The 20,710-nt window shown below is 40.6% G+C and overlaps 1 long non-coding RNA gene across 3 annotated transcripts; it reads left to right on the top strand.

Annotated features, from left to right (window-relative positions):
- Nucleotides 1-88: 88 nt before the first annotated feature.
- On the top strand, nt 89-14,325 carry LOC108408045 (uncharacterized). 3 transcript variants are annotated; one of them, XR_012133259.1, is made up of 5 exons: nt 89-303; nt 2,544-2,669; nt 9,657-9,748; nt 10,169-10,239; nt 13,806-14,325. It is a non-coding gene; the product is annotated as an uncharacterized lncRNA (long non-coding RNA). The 3 variants fall into 3 exon arrangements; XR_012133258.1 differs by lacking the exons at nt 10,169-10,239; nt 13,806-14,325 and having other exon boundaries at nt 9,657-10,149; XR_012133260.1 differs by lacking the exons at nt 9,657-9,748; nt 10,169-10,239; nt 13,806-14,325 and adding an exon at nt 3,346-5,579.
- Nucleotides 14,326-20,710: the final 6,385 nt, after the last annotated feature.

Raw genomic sequence — 20,710 nt, forward strand, 5'->3', positions numbered from 1 at the left:
GGGGCGCCATTGTGAAGGCCGGAAGCGGAGCCGAGGATTGGTCTGCTGGGTACGGGGCGAGGCTTTTGGGGTGGGTGGTCGGCTCCAGGTGGGTTTTTTCGGGAGAGGCGGCAGTCTGCTCACATCCCGAAGTTGCTGCCCGAGATGGCCCCCCGAACTACCAGCCCGAAAGACGCCGGGATTGAAGACAAGCTCGGGGACGAAAGACGGTCATTTCAACATTTCATGTCTTAGAAGAGGCCCCAGTACACCAGTGACGGATGAGGGCGGTGCCAAGCCCAGGGTTTAGGGAGAGGGTAGCTGGTAGGTAGAGGTTGCTCGCGTGACTTCACTGGCGCTGAGACTCCTCTCTCTGAAGGTGACCCGGAAGACCTAAGGGGAAGGCAGGGTTTTCAGTCGGATAGTGTTTGAGCCAAAGGCTGTGTGGAAAGGACTGCCCCCTCAGCCAGTGGAACAGACTCTTGTATTCTGGGGTTAATAATTATCACCACTTTCGTTTTGGAGATTCCTCATAAAGAGGAACATATCAAGGCACTGATCACTGTTAAGCAGGTTATTTTTTAAATCAGTAGTTGAGAGAGACCTTGGAACAGTGGCAGATTATGAGTGGACAAAGATAGGAGAAGGAGCACTTTGTCTAAAAAAGCTGATTCCAGGAAAGAAAAAATGGGAAGAGTAAAAACAGGAGGTGAAGGTATACAAGGAGAAAGTTAATCTGAAGCAAAAATTACAGAAAAATGGGTCCTTAACAAAAATTATTAAGCCCTACATTGGGTTCATGCTATAGGAGAATATGTTTCTGGAGAGAAAATGCAGGTAGCCAATCTGAGGCAAATATTAAAATCATGCCTAAAAATAGTAATGCTTCAGAAATTAGGAACTGTGAAACCAGGTCCAAGATTATGTTCATGCAATCCACTAAGAAGGCCTCTGGTCAAGTGGGCTCTTCGATCCTCTAATCTATCTGACAGTCCTCCATTCATTAATTATGCAGTAATCTTTGAGGTCTTCTCTGAAGGAAAGACTAGGACCTCAGCCTGATTATGAACCTCCCCTTGTTCCTAGGAGTCATCCTAGGTATCAACTATGCAATCTCTTTAAGAAGTACAGGTTAGCACAGTCACACTGTAGGCCCTCTTCCACAGTCGTGGTGGGATCCTCAGACTGGTGCCACAGGTCCTGGCCTTTTCCACGGATGTCTTGATCATCTCACCAGCTGGAGAATGCTTGTCCACACATGGTCTCCTTGGACCATCTCAGCTGTGGGGCCTTATAGGCCTCTACTCTTTTCTTTTCACCTCTGTGCCCACAAAAGCATTCTCATCTAAGCTCTGAAATCTAAAAAGAGATGTTTTTTGATTCTTGAGTGTACTGGCTCAGAGATGCACTTTTAAGGTCTATGGTTTAAAAAAAAATTAAATTCACCACAAAAGAAAATCACCTCGATATATCTTCCTACAAACTGACATGCCTATTTACTTCCTGTTGTTGATATGAATAGATTATCACAATTATAATACCTTTCAGTAAATAAAGTTTAAAAAATAAACTCTGGAAATCACTTGTTCCTGACAAATGGTATAGAAGTTTGTATTGTCTAGAGTCTATTGAAATTTTACAGTTAATATCCCTGGAAAGAACTTTATCCATTAAGCTTTGACCCCCAGGAGAGTGCCAATGGGTAGGCAGAATCACCAAGGCTGGGAGAGGCTCTTTCTCAAAATCATAGTATCTGTCAACAGCAGTGATCATAATGATAACACTTGTTGGTTTTCCAACCAGAAAGTATGTACAGATAGATAAATGCCTTTACTTCTAATGGGGCATAAAGAGAGTCAGATAACTTCGTCTGTATCAAGATTTGCTGTTATATGTCAATTACATTGCAAAACAGGAGAGGAAAAAAAAGATGTGCCGGGTGCAGGGCAGGTTGCAATTTCTCTTTGCTTCTCTCTCACAGTAACTTCCATTTAAAAAAATTATGGAATATGTAAACATTCAGAAAACAGGTATTGTGCAAAGGTAAGATATTCACATTTTGACACACTGATTAATTGTTTTTGGACAAAAAAATTACACAAAGTGCTCTGAGGTGCTTTTCAGCTCTTTAAAAATCAAGTACTATACAATTTTTGAATGATGAAATATTTCAAAATTTGAGAAAAAAATTTGAAAATATTAACTCAGTGGGAAGTATTGAAATTTTGAAATCAGAAGTAGCAAAATGTGTGGCCTGTTTTATATAATTTTTAAAAAGAATATTACTTCTTGTGATACTTTATGTGAGCAGGTGTGTGCTGTCTTACTCTAATTTTGAGGCCCTGGCTAGAGTCTGGTGAGTTCTTGAACAGTCCATTTAGACCACACCACCAAACACCTCCCTTATCAGGCTCTTACACTCTGGGCCACCGTATATCCACCCTAATTACTCCAAGGCCAAGTATCAGACAACTAGAGACAGCCCCAGTACCCCAGATCCCACTGAAATTAATCGGATCAGCCAATCCTAAACCTGCTTGTCCTGTCTATTCCTTTCCTTCTAGGAATAAACACAATAAAGGTGTGTGCCCACAGTTCTCCCTTCCTCTGCCTTGTGACCGACCTGGTACTTACCCTGAGTAGCCCTGGGTGACATGCTGTGCACACCCCCCTCCACTCCTGGAAGAGTTGTGAGTACAAAAAAACTAAAACTTTCCATTTTTTGTCTCTTTATTTTTGTTTTGTTTTTGAATATCCTTTTTTTTTGTATCATTAATCTACAATTACATGAGCAACATCTTTACTAGACTCCCCCCATCATCAAGTACCCCCATTTTTTGTCTCTTGATCTGCATCTGACCTCACCATATCTCACCCAAGATAATATGGCTAAAACAATTGCTTTGACTATAGCTCCTATTTCAAAACTATCATGTTTGAATAAATCTAAGGAAGCCTGGCAGTGAGGTCCCTGCATCAGCCCCACATTCCCCCCTAAGCACTAGCTCCTGCAGAGGGGCAGATTCTCCTGCCTCTGGTTCTTCATGGCAGATTTGTGCTTCCCATGGACAAATGAGCAAGGAGGCCAGGGTTGGCCAATGATTCTTGTGCCTCACTCCACTTGGGAAAGAAGTGTGGGCCCAGGTCATGTGGATTCCAGGCTTCCCTTTGAGAGGTGACTATGTGCTAAGCATTTTCATTACATAGGCTTTTGTCAAAATTTGCTTTTTTTACCACTTGGCATTTATTAAGTAACAATATGTCCTGCTAATTTACATTCTGACCATTTTTTTAATGAAAAAAACACACCCCACATTTTATCCTGGAAAAATGGAACAAATTTGAGATCTTTTATCTTCGTAATAGGAGCCCTTAATGTTGACTTTGGAAGTTTCTGACCTACAACAGAGAAAGAAAGAAGGCTCCTTGAAGAGTGGTTTGGTGTGTGGGTGAAAATGAGGCAGAGAACTTAAAAGAAAGGATGAGACAGACTCCTTATATGGAACCACGGAAGAAGGAACTAAAACTTGACTGCATCACAGCCTCAAATCAGGAACCACTAAGACTTCCTAAACTCTTGCTCTTGTCATGGCATCCCCAAGAGGCAGGCCACATGGGGTGCTATAGAGAAGCCAGGGTCATGACTTCATGCTGTGGCAGCCTGGTTAGGCTGAAGGACATTGCCCAGAATTCTCTTTGCTATGTAGTTCTAGTTGGGAGATTGGGGAAACGGAGTGGGGCAGGGACTACAAAAAAGCTGTGAGATTTGGGGAACCTGAGATTTGGAACCTGCTGTCCCTTATCCTCCTTTGTGGGCAGCATGACCAGCCTTGCAACTGCTCCAGCTCCCCATGGATCCTCCTTTAACTTCCCCACTCCCTGGGCCAGGTGTGCATTTAGCACAGCAAGGAAGGGTCTCCTACTGGAGGGGCCCATACTACCAAGGTCAGAGGCAAGGAGAGCAAGGAGAACAAGAACTAGGGTGAATCTCAGTTGCAGTTCTGACTTGTGAGTTCCATCTTGTTCTTGCTGTTTCTCACTTTATGTCCATCTTCCCTTCCCAAGAGACTGCTTACCCAGCTCACACAGTGGCATAACTATCAAATCCCTGAAACAAATTATAAATACACATCTGGTGGGGCTGTGCCTTTCTTTGAGCCTTGACAGATGGAGAAAGCCACTCCAAATTTTAGTTGTACTTAACAGAATGAATAGGTACTTGGCAACATGGCTGAGTTACCATATGTGGTAACTGCTTACCATATGTGGGAGAGATAAATCACCTGATCTGACAAGCAGTTAACTCTGCTGCCTTCCTAACATGTGGCAGCAGACACATTTTTTTCAAAAACTGATGCAGTGTACATTTTCTTAAAATGACATATTCTGGTATTGTGATTAAATGTGCAGTATATATCTACATACATTAAAGAGTACATCCACAAGACTGTACCTAAAGTGTTAACAATGGCTTCTCCAAGGCTTCTTCCCATTTGAATATTGGGACAACCTCCACTGCAATTATTCCAGTCCTTTGTTCTTTCATGGTTTCTCCTTTAAAAAAACAATACAAAATTAAACTAAGTAAATCTGAAGTTCTAATTTGCTTTATCAAATGATTCATAAATCAGGCAGCATTTCATCTAGTAAACAAAGATATTCTGAGGAGTTATACAAAAACAGAAGGCTTTTATAAAAAGGAGGGTTTGGGTAAAGAAGTCATTAGCAGAGGAAAAATGAAAGCTCATCCTAGTAAAGTTAAGAGCACAGGGTGACCGCAGCTTCTCATTGAGCTGCAGCATATTCCATTGGCCATACTTGTTGCTGGGCAAGAAGAAAACCTTCCTTCCTTCCGCCATGTTGTAAAGTATGGACAACTGTCCTTGGAGATTCAAGGCACAGCTCTTCTTGTTTGGGGAAATTGAAAATGAGTGGTAGGGCATGGGAACTCCCCTTTATGAGCCTTTCCTCTCCAGTCTTAGGTGATGTTTCTTTTATTAATTTCACACTTCAAATTTAGGGGCCTCATTGCAGCAAAGTCACTTGCAGGTCATGGTCTCCTGGGAGCCCTCCTGAAACAAGTCTTTTATCTTTGTTGTTACAGGTCTTAACTGCCCATTATCAAAGTTAATTTCACTGGCTACCACCAGAACCTCAGGAGCAATCTCCTTGTTAGAGAAAAAGTTCTTACACTCTCCTGAATGACCATTTCATAGGTACTGGGGTAAAAAAGTACAGATAGTCTTTATTAGTCTTCTTATTAGCCATCTACTTCATTACATTTAATGCCTATGACTCACCAATATATCTATACTTCCATATATACACTCTTAGTGGCAATAAAAAAAAGTGGCAGAACTAAACAGTGGCTGAATAATATTCCATTGTGTATATGTACCACATCTTCTTTATCCATTCATCTACTGATGGACACTTAGGTTGCTTCCATTTCTTGGCTATATAAATAGTGCTGTGATAAACATAGGGGTGCATTTGTCTTTTTCAAACTTGGCTCCTGCATTCTTAGGGTAAATTCCTAGGAGTGGAATTCCTGGCCCAAATGGTATTTCTATTTTTGAGTTTTTTGAGGAATCTCCATACTGTTTTCCACAATGGTTGAACTAATTTACATTCCCATCAGCAGTGTAGGAGGGTTCCCCTTTTTCCACAACCTCGACAACATTTGTTGTTGTTTGTCTTTTGGATGTTGACCATCCTAACTGGTGTGAGGTGATAGCATTGTGGTTTTAATTTGCATTTCTCTGATGATTAGTGATCTGGAGCATCTTTTCATGTGCCTGTTGGCCATCTGAATTTCTTCTTTGAAGAAGTGTCTGTTCAGCTCCTCTGCCCATTTTTTAATTGGATTATTTGCTTTTTGTTTGTTGAGGTGGGTGAACTCTATATAATTTGGATGTCAACCCCTTATCGGATATGTCATTTATGAATATGTTCTCCCATACTGTAGGATGACTTTTTGTTCTACTGATGGTGTCCTTTGCTGTACAGAAGCTTTTTAGTTTGATGTAATCCCACTTGTTCATTTTTGCTTTTGTTTCGCTTGCTCGGAGAGATAATGTTCATGAAGAAGTTGCTCATGTTTATGTCCAAGAGATTTTTGCCCATGTTTTTTTCTACAGGTTTTATGGTTTCATGACTTACATTCAGGTCTTTGATCCATTTCGAATTTACTTTTGTGTATGGGGTTAGACAATGATCCAGTTTAATTCTCTTACATGTAGCTGTCCAGTTTTGCCAACACCAGCTATTGAAAAGGCTGTCATTTCCCCATTGTATATCCATGGCTCCTGTATTGTATATTAATTGACCATGTATGCTTGGGTTTATATCTGGGCTCTCTAGTCTGTTCCATTGGTCTATGGGTCTTGTACCAGTACCAAATTGTTTTGATTACTGTGGCTTTGTAGTAGAGCTTGAAGTCAGGGAGTTTTATTCTTCCTTCTCAGGATTGCTTTGGCTATTCGGGGTCTTTTGTGGTTCCATATGAATTTTAGAACTATTTTCTCTAGTTCATAGACTGGCTAACATTCTAGACATTATTGCAAAATAATGAAGCTCCTAAGTAAACTTGACTCAGAAACACACAGAACATTGTGTAGAACCCCATCTCTTTCCTCACCTTACATCCCAGCTCCACCTCCTCTCTCCCTGGAAATAAGGTGATAGTCCTCTTAAGTGATTATGTTGTACCTTTTTTTAGATACTTTAACATACATCTCCATACTCTCAAAACTAGACACCTGAAAAATCCTAAGAGATTTCCAACTATAAGAAGGTGGGTATGCTTCCATAAAGGATTTTATTTTACTGTTTAATTACACCAATAAAATCTAAAATTCATTTTAGAATTTACTATGAAAAATTTAAGTTCCATTTCTGCTACTACTCCTACTCACATGACTGGCAGATGTTTTCCTAATAATGTGTGGAACAAGAACGTTATGTGACCCCTACTTCCCACAGTGTTCCATTTGGGGGAGGTATAACTGAACCAGCTCCTGAAGGGTGCAGACTCTGTGAGAACAAAGAAAGAGGCTAACAAGTCCAGCTTGAATTCCATAGAGGTTTATTGGTGGAATCTTAACCTACAGAAACTTGTCCTGGGTAGCCACAAGATACTTGGATCTCTGCACAGCTTTGAATTTAGGTAGGCTAATTTATAGAGGCAAGGAGAAAGGGTCTACAGGCAAGACAATCACTAGTGTACACAATGGAGCAGGGGCTGACATTTGAATATTATTGTTGGAATTTAGAGCAACAAGTCCTGCCCTAGGGAACAATGTTACTTGTTCCAAGTTAGATACTATCTAAAGAATACTTGTGTGTAAAAGAAGGGGAGTGTAAAGGTGATTTATCAGTTAACATGTCAGGTTTAACAAGAGGGCAGGGCATTACTCTTGCTCAAAGACACACAGTAACTCTGAGAGATGGATAGTTTTATCTCAGTTTTACAGATGAGGGACTTGTCCAAGGTGTAGAAATATGTTAAGGATGCTTAACTCAAATTGGAGTCGGGAAGTCATGGAAGAAGGGCTTTCATGCACATAGTACTCATTGCAGCTTGCATGACCCAGCTAGAAGAAGGAAAATTCCCTATTGGCCTGGTACTAACAAGCTTTAGGTGCCCAGCAAGCTGTTGTTGCCTGTAGCCAATAAGAAGCCACCACCACTTCAAACCCTCATTTTCCTCTAATGACATTTTGTTCCAAACGACCCCTCCCAATATCCTCCTTTCCTCTATAAAGAGACTCTCTCCTCCTTGTTCTCCACACTTGCCTATGGTTTGCCTAAGTTTGCCTGTTCCAAATTGCAATTCCTCTGCTGCTCCAGAGTAGACTCAATTTTGCTGGCTGAGTCTTTTTCTGAATCTCCTTACCTTTTTCTTTTAAAATGTTGAAAAGATTATCCATATAGGAAGTGGCAGATCCTGGATTTAAACCATTCTATAAAACCCTCAAGTCTATGGTCTTTTAAATTCTCTACTAGATTGCCAGGCTTTGCTTTGTAAGATTCCTACATACGCTAACTTCACTTTCCAAGGTTTACATAACACCAGTCCCCAACAACATTGTTCAAATTTCAGTTAATATGGCATATGAACTGTAACTGCATAAAATATAAACTTTGCTGCTAGCTCTTCAGGCCAGACATCACTACTTAATAAAAAACATGCATCATGATCAGTAAGCCATTGTAAGTTCTCTGAAAGTCTTCTGGTGATCACTGCTAGTCTGTTTCAGTCACACATGGACAGAAAAGCATGTGATTGTGTTGTTTCTTGTCTCCCCAAATAAACACATTGACATTTTACAGAATTGGATAATCAAAAGAGGGAATTGACCAACAAAAAATGACAGTGCAGCAAATAAAAAAAAATCATGATGGGAGTGAAATTAGAATTAAGAGTAAATGGAGTTACAGGAGAAATAGCTGGGGTAATGTTGATACTGCCACTATTTGAGAGACTCTACATCTGCAGCTAGAGGGACCTACTGAAGGAAAACTTATTAAACATAAATGAAGAAAGTGTTTGTGATGAAAAGGATGAAGATGTCCTCAAGGAAATGGTGCTGACAAAAAACTTCCGATTAAAGGATTCTTGGAGATATTCATGACATAAAAAGTGCAAAGGATAAACTATTGGAAGCTAATCCAAATTTATAAAGAAGTATGACAATTACCAAGGCATTGAAAAGATGGTCACGTTCTCATGAGCTATACATAGCATTGTTCAGACTATTTTTGGTTTTTACAAACAAAACACTTTAATCATCAATGTTTCTAATGAGTTAAGAATATAAAACAAATATTAGTTTTAGTATTGTTTTCATACAGGCATACGTTAGAGAGACTGTGGGTTTGGTTCCAGACCACCACAATAAAGTGAGTATCACAATAAAGTGAGTCAAATTAATTTTTGACTTCCCAGTGCATACAAAAGTTATATTTATACTACATGGTAGTCTATTAAGTGTACAATAGCATTATTTCTTTTAAAAAATGCACATACCTTAATTTTAAATACTTCATTGATAAAAAATTCTAACCATTATCTGAGCTTTCAGCAAGTTGTAATCACTGATCAACTTACCATGACAAATATAATAATAATGAAAAAGTTTGAAATACTGCAAGAACTACCAAAATGTGTCACAGAGACACCAAGTGGGCAAATGCTTTCAGAAAAATGGCACTGATAAGTTGCTAGACCCGAGGTTGCCACAAATTTTCAATTTGTAAAAAAAACCCAGTATCTGTGAAGCACAATAAAGTGAAGGGCAATAAAATAATGTAAACCTATATATACCCTTAGAACTGACAGCGTGTTTAATGCTTTGGCAAAAAATTTTAAAGGTCACAGAACAATCATAATTTTTCTCTATTGAGTGTTAAGATCATTTTGTACAGCATCAGCTTGCACGGTCTCTCTAACAGTCCCACACCACTCTTCAAAGTGAGAAACATGCACACACATACAACAAGGAATCAGTTTGCCTTAAGATCATTAGAATGGGATCCAAACACTCTGGGTTTTTATGCAGCCATTTACTGTTTGGGTAATTTTGGAAAAGTCGCTTGCCTTCTGTGGCCTGAGTCTCCTCAACAGTGAAATTAAGGGATCTTAACTGTGACTCTTTCTCTTCCGTCCTGGCCAGTATGACTTCTGATGACAACCTACAGTAAACGCCTTCCTTTTGTCCTCTAAGTGAGCGGGTCACCTGACTCAATCCACAACGCTTGACCACAGGTATCGAATCTGCATAATCTACTGAAATCTGTAAATGCATTTTGATGTTTCCTGGAAATGTGAGCTATAAACGCTTCATTTCCTATTGGGGTGACATAGAGTCTCAAAGCTGGCTTTTATTCATCCCGCCCAAACCTGATAGAGGCCCTATTTCTGTCTGAGCCCCTCTGAACATGGCTCTTCCTGGTGTTGAACATACTTGAACAACTGTGCCTCTTAAATGTGCCTTTATGTTTACAGACTCTTAGAGGATGTCGAAAATCTCACTTTTGCTCTCTGTTCATGCTTATAATAGTTACTAGAGTTCCTCCTAAGAATTAATAAAGGCAATTATCTATTAATTTCAAAGTGGTTTACTTAAAAAAGTTATTAGCTTTCATTTATTTATCTATTAATTCAACATACTCAAGTCTTCTTCAGGCAGGAGACCATGCAGCTACTCTGGACACAACATGAACTCAGCTAAACTCCATCCCTGCTCTTGATTATTGGTAAGCAACAAAGGCATTTAACCCTTATTAAATAAAACCGGATAATTCTACTTAAAACACACATGAACAACTACAAAAAAAGTTTCTAGCAATCAGCAAATTCTTGAGAACTTAGAGTTCTGTGGTTAACAGTATGCAAGATGAAGCAAATTAAATTGTTCTGTCCTTGCATTTAGAGAGTTTACCACCAACGCGAGGGATTTGTACTCTATTCTGAAAAAGCATAACATATGATAATCTGATAAGACATCCATTATGCTTTTGGAGAAAATAATAAAAATTCTAAGGAGCAACGTGTAGGTGAAAGGACCGAGAATAGGATATTCAATTAAATCACATAGTACTAAAATAAAAAGATGACCATAAAAACAACACAACTCCAATCAATCCTTAAGCACCTGTTAGGAACCCTAAACTATATTAACAACCATAAATAAAAGCTAACAGCTAGAGGGAAAGTCAAGAGCAAACCTTGATGATTCCTTGCATTGCTCCTTTGTACTTCTGTCCCTGAAATTTCAAATCTCTGTGCTATTCACAAATGAGACCACTTTTTAAAAGCTGCTTTCAAATCCTAGGTGTTGGATTACAGTGACTTCAGTGTGAAATGATCCATTTTGAAATAAAATTTCAGGGATGGCAAATGGAGTAAGAGGAAGACTCCTGTGCCTCTCTTCAGAATATTTCACCCACAGAGTTAGAGTGGATGGTTAACCTATCAGAAGGCTACACTTGCTTCAGTATACAAGTGAACTTCCTAAAGGAAATTGAAGCTTATCCTGAAGAAATTAGAATGAGTATTTACCACATGGAAGACTTAGGTAACAAGTTCTAACCCTCCAGGCAGAGTGGAGAGAGGCAGTGGCTTAGAGCAGAGCCAGAGCCAGGAACAGTCCTTTCAGAGTGGCAGGTGAAGATAGTAGGATTTCAGAGTTTCACTTCTGTTAGTTTAAAGCTGCACTGTGTGATAAGGGGGCCATTGAGCCCCACATGGCTGTTGAGCACTTACAATGTGGCTAGTGCAACTGAGAACCATTTTAATTATGGTAGAACACACACAGTCTTAACCATAAAGTTCAGTAGTGTTAAGCACATTCAGGGCTGTGCAACCTATCTCCATAATTCTTTCCATCTTGAAAACCTGAAGCTCTATCTTTTAAAGCAACAGCTGCCCCTTCTCACCTTACCCCCAAGTCCTTGGCCATGCCACCATTCTACTTTCTGGCTCTCTAACTACTATTGATACCTCACGTAATTGGAATCATGCAGTACTTGTCTTTTTGTTTCTGGCTATGATTTCACGCAGCATAATGTACTTAAGGTTCATCCATGTTGTGGTATGTCTACAAATTTCCTTCCTTTTTAGGGTTCAATAATATCCCACTGTCTGCATACACCTCATTTTGTTTATTCATCTGATATTGAGCACTTGGATTGCTGCCACCTTCTGACTATTGTAAATAACGCTGTTATGAACACTGTTGTACAAATATCACTGACACTGATATCAGTTCTTTTGGGTATATATCCAGAAGTGGAATTGCTGGGTCATACGGTAATTCTTTTAAGTTTTTTGAGGCACTGCCAAACTCTTTTCCACAGCAGCTGCACCATTTTACATTCCTATCAGCAATATATAAGAGTTCCAATTTCCCCACATCTTTGCCTTAATTTTAAAAATGGATACTCCATTCAGTTATTGGGAAACTTTTATGTATATTTAGAATATGGATATGTGGATCTACTTTCAACTGTAAATTTTATGAAATCTAAATGTACATTGTTTCCTATAAAAATTTAGCATTGGTATTGACATATGCTGTAACTACAAAATTTCAAAGATTTGATACATCAAAAAAATTTCATTGATAATTTTATATATTGAGTACACATGAAATATTTTGTACTGACTCATAAAAATACTAAAATTTATTTTATGTGTTTCTTTACTTTTGTAAATGTTGGCAACTAGGAAAATTTTAAATTACATTTGTGGCTCACATTATAGGGGTAGCTTCTGCTCCCACCACATAATGAAAGTCACCAGAATCTAGAAGACAAACTGCTCCTGGAGTCCAAACAATTTTAAGTCAAATAAACCCTCTTCATCTTCTCATCTGCCCTTATTATTTACATCCAAATATTTAATATTTGCCCCCACCTTTTTTTTTTTTACTACAAGAAGATTCCCTGAACCGAAATTTCTATCTACTGTTATTGCAAAAAAGACAGGCTGCCTATTGTATCTACTTCCCTGATGACTATCTGGTATCTAGGCTTGGGTTTCCTATTTTCCATGTTTTGTGATTGTATCATTGCCCAGTGCCTTCCATTATAGTGTTGATAAACTGATTTAACTCCTGTGTCTGGGATAAAGGTGGGGTGCTGCATGAAAACACGCACCAAGGAAAGCTCAGGAGGTGTGTTAATGTGTTTGCAGAATGGAAAGAGGCAGTTTCCTCCTTTCTCCTTTTATTTGACAATGCTGCCTCGACACAGCTTCTCCTCCTGCATCTTTGTGGTTATTAGCCACTTACAGCTTATTTCCATTTTGAAAGCAGTCAGGAATCTGGGCTATGTGACAGCAAAATAATGGGGCAGGACCTAGATCAGGTGTGTTTACATTCAGTGGCTGATGGCTACCTGTCCAAAGCGGTTGAGGGTGTGTGTGTGGCCCAGGAAGGAGCTGAAATCTTGGGTAGGGAAGAGCAAGAATGAGAACATGAAATTGAAGCAAAGGAGCTGTCTATTGTGACTGTTTAAGTTGCTCACATATGGGTTACTCGAGATGCAATAACCATCACCAAGACCTCCATCAGAAGCAAAAAATCCCTCCTGGGAAGAAAAATTGTGCACAAGTTTTTTTCTAATGAGATTTTTATTTTGGAATAATTTTAAATTTACAGGAAAGGTGCTAAGATAGTACAGTGAGCTCCTGTATACCCCTCACTGTTTCTCCTGTAAGTCTGATATAACCACTGCACATTTGTCAAAACTAAGAAGTTCACACTGGTACTATAAACTACAGAATTTAATCTGATTTTACTGTTAATGTCCTGTTGTAGAATGCAACCCATGATCCTACACTGCATTTAGCATACCAGATTTTTATAACAAAGCCCTCACCCCATTTTACCATTCACATTGTTCTTATTTCTCACCAGAGTGTAGGCTCTAAGGTTTAATATTTTGTGTATGCTTGTGTATAATTCATTAAGTTTATTCATACTAGTGATGCTCAATAAAGCCTACCAAGGCATAGTTATGGTCAACAATTAAAGGTTGTTCGCTGCTGTCGTGAGGAGACCTCACACTATGGGGTGTCTCAGAAAGCCGGTGTTTAAAAGGGCTCATTATAGTATTTCGGCTGCATTTAGATGGCTTTAGGGAGGGCCCAAGGAAACAGGGGTCTGTTTTGGGAGGGTCAGGGAGCAGGATAATTCAATGACTACCTTACTAATTTTTATCTTAGGAGGAATGGATCAGGGTTAGAATTGTCACATAAGCCAGGGAAGGGATGTCTCGTCACATTTTTGTGTTTGCACAGTATGTTTTTATTTTTTCAGGAACGATTAGTCTTATTTTCCTCACCTTCCATCCCATAAAAGACACCACACCTGAAGCCCATATCCCACGACTTTGCTCATGTCCATTGGGACATCCAGGCCAGCACCAACCTTGGCTCTCAGGGTGCTGGCCTGGTCATACTAAGATGGAAGGCCAAAGGACACTGCTCAGCGGCTTCGCTATGGAAACACCACGCCTCTTGGCCCGATTCTGTAGTTAAGACTGCACACTTGCTTAACCAGTAACCCCTCACCAGGGTGATGAGTGCGGTCGGCCTTGTAACTATGGGGAGAAGAAATCCCGGGGCAAATACCTCTAAAACCGAAATCAGTCAAAGGAAGAATTAAAGTTTAAAACCAGTTTATTTCTTACAAACTGCGATCCCGGGGCGTCTCTTCCGCCTGTTGATAATGGAAATGCACTAAAGCCAGGCGAGAGATTCTGGAAATCCTTCAATTTTACCCACAACCTGGTTCAGAGCAAAATCACCGCTGGCGTGGGAGGCGGGGGCTCAAGTGAGATTCAACTGGCAAGTGCTCCTCCAGCAGTGAGGGATTCGGTGGTGACACTCCCCACCCAGCGCTGCTCGCCAAAAGCACCGGTTCTTAGGTGAAGCGACTTCTGGGCTCGAAGTTCCGACCCAAGAGCTGGAGCGCCGCGGGCACCCCTTCCCCCAGCCCTGCGCTCGGCACCGCCCTCATCCGTCTCTGGCGTCCTCGAGCCTCTCCCTTGGCAGGAAATGACCGTCTCTGCTACCCCGCCTAGACTTCAACTCCGAGCTCCACCCCACCCCCGCCTCCCCGAGAAAGCCCGCGCACAGCCTTCAGCCCCTGAGCGCCCCGCCCCCTCCGCCAGTCCCGCCCCGCCCCGCGCCCCGCCGACCAATCCCTGGCTCCGCTTCCTGCGCGACGCAAAGGTTACCCTGTGGCCCCTCCCCGCAGTGGCGTTTGCGCGCTTCCGGCTCCGTGTGGAGGCGGTGCTGCGCCACGTCTTCCTGGAGAAAGAGGTAGGGTTTGGCAGGGAAGGCTCCTCGCGGTCACGCCCGCAGCGGGCAGCGGATCGGGGGCATGGACTCCCGGGCTGTTTCTTGTCGGTGCTGGGGCGCAAGGCCATGCAAGCCGAGAGCAGCAGGGCTCTCGGGAGCGCCGCGTGAGCATAACGGGCGGGAGTTGTGTACTTTGGAGTTCTGGCTCCTTAACCGGCCCTTCGGAAGCCGGCGTTTCCATGGTGAGGATAAACAAGCCTCTACTGCCTCCGCTACAACTGCCAGGTGCCCCCAAGTTCCACCCTCTTCTAGGTGTTCGGAGGGACCGTGCCGGATATGAAGAGCGGGAGCGTGGAGACGGAGCCCTAGGTGAGGGGCGGCAAGGGCTGCGGGTCCGCGGCGGAGTGCTGCCTGCCGGACGGGACAGACCGGGCCTGGGGCCCCTGCGGATGGAGACCTAGGGGCCCAGGTTTGGGATGGGGGGAAGAGGAGGGTCGATGCAGAGGTGGCCAAGGTGATTGAGGAAGCCGCGGGGGTCTCCAAGCCCATCTAGAGAGACAGAGGCATGGGGAGTCGGAAAGGGCCGAGTTTGAGGAATCCATTCTTAGGGCAGGGGTGTGGGGAGGCCTGGACGGGTGGACATCTCAGGACCTGGAGGTATGGGACATCCGTGCCAACCTTCAGGGACACCAAGCATATTGTGATGTGGGAAAAAGGCTCTTTTTATTTCTCTTTATTAAGACAAAGAGTCAAACATGTAGAAAGCTTTAGTACTCAAAAACTTTTCTCCCTATTTTCCGTTTCTGAACTTTTCTTCTCCAGAAGTTTTATTTCTTCGTTCTTGTGCCTGCATATCTCTGTTCTTCACAGTTTCAACAAAATTTGAATACTTCTGTGTGAAGTATTTCCTCATTGATTTCCTTTGCCTTCTGATCTCACTTTGCTGCTGCATATGTAGTCAGCTTTGTTTTTCTTTCCCTTTTGTAGTCATAACCTTGACTGCATTTTGCACTGATTCCTTTATGACAGCCCCTCTCGAAGAAGCCTGAACTTAGCAGATTGTAGGAGTTGGGTCTAGGGCTTTGTCTTAGGTCCTCCTGTGTTTTCTAAGATTTTTTGTGTGTAGTTATTTTTTTCCCATTTTAAAAACAAGAAATATGACATATGAGACATGTTGTAAAATACATCTTGAACATGTAAAGAATGTTACTCAATCCAAGATCTGTGTATCCACTACAAATCTTAATAGAACTCTACCTTATGATCCTTTGTTTAGTTCCAGTTGTCACAGCTTCCTTCCCCATCACTGTCTTGAATTTTACACTTGTCAGTTAGTTCTTTTAAAAATAATTTTACTAAAATTGTATCCCATAAAAAAATCTATGGAATAGCTTTGCATGTCCTTGGATTCTATTATATATAAGTTGTTTTCTATTCTGTTTTCTTTAATACTTTTTTTGTTAATCAACCTTGTCTGTTGTCTTCACAGGATTATTTCAAGACCAAGCATAAAGCTAAAGTATTTTTTGCTATTTTATAGTATTCCATTTGATAAACAAGCATATTCTAGGAAAAAGATGGCTAAGAAGGCAAGGCAGAAACGTCCTCCCAAAACACAAAACTACAGCAAATACAACTAAACCTGAAAATGACCTGAAGACTGCAGAACTGACTACCTACATCTAGGGAAGAAGAGAAAACCTCATAGAAAAGGGTTAAGTGGCAAAGCCGAGATCTGGTGGGACTGAAACACTCTCTCCATTGCAGCTCACAGGCAGGAGGAAGAGGAATGGAGCAGGGAGGGAGTAGGAGCCCAGGATCACTGAATACCTGGCCCTGGAGATCTGCTCCAGCAGCATGAACCCAGAATACATGGTGGTGATTAGCAGGGCTGGACAACAAAGACAGGTAGAACACTCAGGGAGGCTGAGATTCCAGCCACTTGTGGAGAGCAGGCATGCTATTCCTGTCCCCCTGAGACAAAAGCAAAGTGGGCAGTTTGCAAGACCTCTCAGCAGTGGGAGGGGCACCAGAGGAGCAAGGGTTATAGGGAGCTCTCTGCTCAGGAGAAAGGGCAGATGGACAATACCTCCCCAGCCTGTCCTCAACCCAACAAATTGGGAACTCTCGGGAGCTCCACATTCTCCATTCCCCATCCTCCCAACTCCACCTGGCTACACAGCCCCAAGGCTCCTTCCTGCGGTGCATGGCCTGTGGACAGCCTACTTGGCCCAGTAGTGGTGTCAGACTTTGCTGCAGGGTAGGCAGAGGGAGACTCTCCCAGCTTTCTCAACCCTAATTAGGCCCAGCCAGGGAACTGCCTGCAGCAGCCAGCCCTGGAAACTCTTCCTCTCTGGGGGCGCCTGATCCCTTGCCACTGCTTGTAACCCAGGTAGAGAGCAGCCCTTCCCACAGCAGCTCCATCAGAGAAGGCATGGCAAAGCAAACAGTGTGCCTGAAATCAGATCACTACAAGCCAGGCAGAAAGGCACCCCACCTACTGCACACTAACAGCTGGGGTTACTGTACTGGAAAGTACAGTGTTTTGAGCTTCTGGACACTAGAGGGTGCCTCCTTCATAAAGCTATTACTCCATAGGAAACTGAAAAAATGAAGAGGCAGAGAAATATCTTCCAAACAAAACTACAAGACAAAACACCAGAAAGAGGACTGAATGAAACTGACATCAGCAATCTCTATGATAAAGCCTTCAAAGTGAAAATCATAAACATATTCATGGATCTACAGAAAAATACTCAATTTCAGGGAGGACCTCAACAAAAAGATAGAAGACCAGCAGAAGAGCCACTCAGAGCTGAAGAATACAGAATCTGAAATGAAACATACAGTGGAGGGATTTAATAGACTTTCACAGGTTGAAGAAGTTGTAAATGATTTGGAAATTGGAGCAAGAAAACAGTGAAGCTGGAACTGGAAAACAGAGAAAAAAGGATCTCTAGGAATGAAAGAATAATAAGAGAGCTGTGTGACCAATCTAAACAGAACAATATTTGCAAGGGCACCAGAAGGAGAAGAGGGAAACAAAGGGATAGAAAGTGTCTGAGGAAATAATTGTTGAAAACTTCCTCAATCTGGGGAAGGAAATAGACACTCAGATTATGGAAGTGCAGAGAGCCCCTTACAAAAGGAACACCAAGACAGAATAATTAAAATGGTAAAGATCAAGGACAAGGAGCGAGTACTGGAAGTAGCCATAAAGAGAAAAAAGATTACTTATACAGGAAACCTCATCAGGCTATCATCAGGCTTCTCAATAAACCAGCAACAACTTATTTCTCTACTGTTCTATTGAGGCATTAGGTTGTTTACAGTTTGGGATATTATAAACAGTGCTTTGAACCAGCGCATATGTTCTGGGGTATGTATGCCAGACTTAATACCTGCAATGAAATTCCTTGGTCATAGGGTTTGCCCACATTCAACTTAATATCATAAGGATATTGTCTAAAACAGTTACACTAGTTTACTTCCCTAACCCCAGTGGGATTGCTAAATTATATAGTGAGTAAATATTTATAAAAAAATTACCAAATTTTCCAGAGTGTCTACCATTTTTCATTCCCATTGATAATGTATGAGAATTCCAGTTACACATCTTCACTGGGACTTGATACTGTTAATTTTAAAAAATTTAAATTTTTAGCCTTTCTATAGGGGTATGTAGCCATATTTTTTCATGACTTCAGTTTGCATTACTCTAATGGCTAATAATGTTGATTATCTCTTCGCGAGCTTGTTTGTCATCCCTGCATCCCTTTTGTAAATTATCTGGTCAAAGGTCTTCTCCATTTTTATAAATTGGGTTTTGTTTTTGTTTTCCTTCCTGTTGAGTTTTGACAGTTCTTTGTACATTCTAAATAGAGGTCCAGATGGGTTTTTTGCAAAATTTGTTCCAGTTTGTAGTTTATTTTATTAAACAGTGTTGGAGAGCAAAAGAGTTAAATTATGATGAAGTCAGGTTTGTCACCTTTTTTCCTTTAGGTGTTATATCTAAGAACTCTGTGTAACACTAGGTCTTGAAGATTTTTCACATAAAATTTCTTTTAAACATTTTACCCTTTTACATATAAATGTAAACTTCATTTTGAGTTTTTTTGTTTTTGTTTTTTAATGAGGTGAAGTTTAGATTAAGGGTCTCTTTTTTTTTTCTCCAGATGGGTAACAGTTATCCCAGTACCATTTGTTAGAAAGACTACTTTCTCCATTGAATTGCCTTTGCTCCATTGTAAGAAATCAAATGGCCATATTTGTGTGGACTAGATCTGGACTCTTTACTTTGTTCCATTAATTTATATGTGTAAGCTTTTAGCAATACTGCACTGCCTTCATTGTAACTTTATGCTAATTTCTGAGTTCAGCTTTATTCACCTTTTTCAAAATTGTATTCTACTTCCTTTGCCTTTCTGTATACATTTTAGAGTAATTTTGCCTATAACTATAAAAATATTGCTGCGATTTTGATACGAAATGTGTTAAACCTGTCTTTTTGGGGGAGTGTTAACATCTGTTTTTACTATGTTGTGTCTTCCAGTCTGTGAATACAGTATGTCTGTTCATTTACTTCAATCTTGGATTTCTTCCATAACTTTTATATTTTTAGCATACAAGTCCCAAGTATATTTTGTTAGATTTGTTATATATCTTAGTAATTATAGTTTTTTTGAATTCATAAGTGATAATGTATTTTTAATTTAGATTTCTACATCTTTTGTTGCTAGTATATAAAAATACAATTGATTTTTGTATGTTAATTTTGTAGTCTACAACTGTGCTTAACTTACTAGTTCTAGGAATATTACATTTCCTAGGGTTTTTCTATGTAGCACATCATGCTGTCTGTGAATAGGAGTAGTTGTACTTCTTCTCTTCTAATCTCTGTGCCTGTTATATTTCCTTTTCTTATTTTTCTGAGTGGGAATTACAGTATGATGTTGAATTAGAGCAGTGAAATAAACATCCTAGCCTTGTTCCCAATCTTGGGGAGAGGCATGCAGTTTTTCACCATAAAGTGTGTCAGCTGCAATTTTTGTAAATGTTCTTTATTAAATTGAGGTGGTTCCGCTCTATTTCTAACTTGCTGAGAGTTGTTATCGGGAATGGGATTTTGCATTTAAATGCTTTTTCTGTGTCAGTTCGTATGATCATATGCTATTTCCTCTTTAGTCTGTTGATAAGCCACATTACATTTATTTTCAAATATTGAACCAAACTTGCACATTCCAAACTCTGCTTGGTCTTGGTATATACTTATTTTTCTATAGCACTGAATTCTATTTGCTAATGTTTTTGTAAAGGAGCTACCATCTATATTTATGAGGGATATTGGTCTAGTTTTCTTTTTTTTCATGTCTGGGTTTGGTATCAGGGTATATAATACTGACCTCATTAAATGAGTTGGGGAAATGTTTCCTTTTCTTCCATTTTCTGAAAGTGATTGTTTAGAGCTGGTTTGAATTCTTTAAATATCTTTTACAGCTTTTCGGTGAATCTGGAGGTCTTGAAGGGAGTTTTTAAATTACAAATTCAGTTTCTTCAATAATTATAGGGCTATTTAAAGTACCTGCTTCATTTTGGGTGAGCTGCAATAGTAGCTTTTTGAGGCATTGGTACATCTCATCCAAGTTGCCAAATGTATGTGCATGGAGTTCTTTTTTTTTTGAAATTGCAAATAGCCCATAGCTGACCTTTTGAAAAAAATTGTTTTATTAAGGTATCAATATACAATCTAATGAAAGTTTAACATGAGCAACATTGTGGTTACTACAGTCAACCATATTATCAAGTCCCCTACACACACCCCATTGCAGTCACTGTCCACAAACATAGTAAGATGCTAGAGTTACTACTTGTCTTCTCTGTGCTATACTGTCTTCCCTGTGCCCTCACTACATTATGTGT

The sequence above is a fragment of the Manis javanica genome, chromosome 7 (assembly GCF_040802235.1).
Source record: "Manis javanica isolate MJ-LG chromosome 7, MJ_LKY, whole genome shotgun sequence".
Classification (NCBI taxonomy): Eukaryota; Metazoa; Chordata; class Mammalia; order Pholidota; family Manidae; genus Manis; species Manis javanica.